This window comes from Triticum urartu, chromosome 7A, assembly GCF_056163025.1.
Source record: "Triticum urartu cultivar PI428250 chromosome 7A, HENAU_Tu73, whole genome shotgun sequence".
NCBI lineage: Eukaryota > Viridiplantae > Streptophyta > Magnoliopsida > Poales > Poaceae > Triticum > Triticum urartu.
In genome coordinates, this window is record NC_141879.1 from 753,257,734 (window position 1) to 753,261,383 (window position 3,650).

Below are 3,650 nucleotides of genomic sequence, written 5' to 3' on the forward strand. Positions count from 1 at the left end.
CTAAAGGCAAACCTTGGCACATTATTTTTATAATACAATGGAATTGTACAAGGGAATAATTATTTTTGTTGAAAAGTTTCTGTAATCAAGATTCATAAAGTTTTCGTGAGCATGAACAAAGTTCAAGGAGCTCTCCCACTTCAACAATGCTTGTCTTTCTCACTTTCGCTTTTCTTTTTTGAAAAAGTTTTGGGTTCCCCTCTTTATTTTTGTTGTTTTTAAACTATATAAAAGCACTCAACAGAAATAAATGACTCTCTAAACTTCCGGGTTGTCTCCCTGGCAGCGCTTTCTTTAAAGCCATTAAGCTAGGCATATAGTGCTCAAGTAGTGAATCCACCCGGATCCCAAGGTATATCAAAGCCAATTTTAATTAACAATGATTTGTAATTTAGTAGTGAGCACAAAGCAACATATATCAAGCAATGACGAAGTCTAACTCTCTTCCTATGCATCGGCATGTCATAAAAGAACAATTCATGCACACACAGTAAAGGCCAATGCATAGCATAAGCAGTTTCTTGCAATTCTATCGTGTTGGAAACATAAAGAGGCGGAGATATAGTTCCTCTCTCATAATAATTGCAAGTAGGAGCAGCAAGCACATGCATATTATATTCATCAAAATCATCATGTGTAATAGTAAAAGGCAACCCATCAATATAATCCTTAATAAGTGCAAACTTCTCCGATATAGTGTAGTTGGGAGAATTCAAAAAGATAATAGGACTATCATGTGTGGGTGCAATAGCAACAATTTCACATTTAACATAAGGAACTATAGAAAGTTCATCTCCATAAGCATAATTCATATTGGCATCTTGGCCACAAGCATAGCAAGCATCATCAAAAAGGGATATTTCAGAAGAATCAAAGGGATCATAACAGTCATCATAGCAATCATCCTTCGGTAAGCACGAAGGGGAATTAAACAATGTATGAGTTGAAGAGTTACTCTCATTAGAAGGTGGGTACGGGTGATCAATCCGCTCTTCCTCCTTTTGTTCTTCGCTCTCCTCCTCATCTTTTTCATCCAATGAGCTCACAGTTTCATCAACGTCTTCTTTCATAGATTCCTGCAAAATGTTAGTCTCTTCTTGGACAGCGGAGACTTTCTCAATAAGTGCATTAATATCGTAATTGTATTCATAATTCTCATAACAATATTGAAGGATAGCTAAATTTTCAGGTCAATAAACCGAATCATCAAAATCTTCAAACTCTTTAAACATAGATTCAATTTCATAAGCACCCATAAAAGCAACAAATTTTTCTATTTGTTCCACATCATAGTAATCATATATACCATTAGCATAAGAGGCTAAGGTTTTATTATCATTAAATTTGCATGAAAATGGAAGGTGTGGAGCCTTCATCCTAGAGCAACAAGTATAATCATATCTCGAGCATAGTTGCCTAGCATACCACTTTAATATATGAATTTGATCCCATAATAGTTTCCATTTTTGTGTCAAGCAATAATCCCTAAAGTATTCACGTTGATCCAACGTTACTCCCATTACCAAATTGAATGGGGTTTTCTCTGGATTATCAAAGTAGTACATAATATATGAATAACGAGCATCGAGGGTTTTAGGAGGTTCCTCATCTCCATGAGTAGCAAGTACACCTAATTTTTTTGGTATTTCGTGTTCCATATCCATAACTTAAAGATAAAGAACAACTAAGAACAGCAAATAAAAATTACTTAGTGATAAAGCAAACAAGTACACACGAGAATATTCACCCCACGCTATTGCTCCCCGGCAACGGCGCCAGAAAAAAAATCTTGATAACCCACAAGTATAGCGGATCGCAACAGTTTTCGATAAGTAAGAGTGTCGAACCCAACGAGGAGCTAAAGGTAGAACAAATATTCCCTCAAGTTCTATCGACCACCGATACAACTCTACGCACGCTTAACGTTCGCTTTACCTAGAACAAGTAGGAAACTAGAAGTACTTTGTAGGTGTTTTTGGATAGGTTTGCAAGAAGATAAAGAGCGCGAGAATAAAAACTAGGGGCTGTTTAGATAAAGACACAATAAATTTAGTATAGCTAGTGTGGAAAAGTGGTGGTAGGAGTTGTGAAATTGTCCCTAAGCAATTGACTACTTTACTAGACCGATAGCAAGTTTTATGTGGGAGAGGCCACTGCTAACATGTCATCCCTTACTTGGAATTCTATGCACTTATGATTGGAACTATTAGCAAGCATCCGCAACTACTAACGTTCATTAAGGTAAAACCCAACCATAGCATTAAGTTATATTGGTCCCCCTTCAATCCCGTATGCATCAATTTCTATGCTAGGTTGAAGCTTCTGTCACTCTTGCCCTCCAATACATAGTCCTATATATCAACATACAACTAACCCTAGGGTGTGATCCACGCACACGCTCATATGATGGGCACCAAAGGACAGCAACATAACCACAAGCAAATTAAATCAATCATAGCAATTCATCAACCACCGATAGGACAACGAAAATCTACTCAGACATCATAGGATGGCAACACATCATTGGATAATAATATGAATCATAAAGCACCATGTTCAAGTAGAGGGTACAGCGGATTGCGGGAGAGTGGACCGCTGTAGATAGAGGGGGGGAAGGTGATGGAGATGTTGGTGAAGATGGCGAAGGTGTTGGTGAAGATCGCGGTGATGATGATGGTGGCCACGACAGCGTTCCGGCGCCACCGGAGGAGAGGGGGAGAGGGGCCCCCTTCTTCCTCTTCTTCCTTGACCTCCTCCCTAGATGGGAGAAGGGTTCCCCCCCCCCGAGATTGGATCTGTCTCTCTCTGTTTCTGCGTTCTGGCCTGCTGTCCTTTCACCGTTTCGTATATATATGGAGATCCGTAACTCCGATTGGACTGAAACCTTCGCCGTGATTTTTTTACCAAAAATTAGCTTTCTTGCGGCCGAAGAAGGGCATCAACCACCTTACGGGTGGCCCACGAGGGTCAGGGGCGCGCCCAGGGGGCAGGGGCGCCCCCTGCCTCGTGGCCACCTCGGGCACCATCTCGCGTGGATTTTTCTTCCGAAATTTTCCAAATATTCCAAAAATAAGCTCCGCCGGTTTTTATCCCGTTTGGATTCCGTTTGATATGGATATTCTGCGAAACATAAAACATGCAACAAATAGGAACTGGCACTGGGCACTGGATCAATATGTTAGTCCCAAAAATAGTATAAAAAGTTGCCAAAAAGTATATGAAAGTTGAATAATATCCCGTATTGAACAATAAAAAATTATGGAACCCTAAACCCTAAAATTAAAAATTCAAAAAATTTGGTTTCAGAAAAATATGAAAAAGATATGTACAAGTAAACACGGACGGTATAGCAGGCATATATGTGTAAAATTTCAGGATGATATATGTTGAAATGCGACCTGTACAAAGAATAACAAATTCATGATCCAAGATGATGAATAATATGATGGGTCAAAAAGCCTTTTTGCATAACCCTTATTCCAGCGTATTTAGTGCTGAAAATTTACACGTACGCATTATGCTTCATCTATCTTTGTATTTCAGAAGCTTTTGTGACTTTTTTATCAAAGTGAAAAACTACGAAAATAGAAGCAAAAGCAAACAAACAAGGACTTACGCGCCCGGCAAAAGTTTAAGGTAAGCAAGGTGTT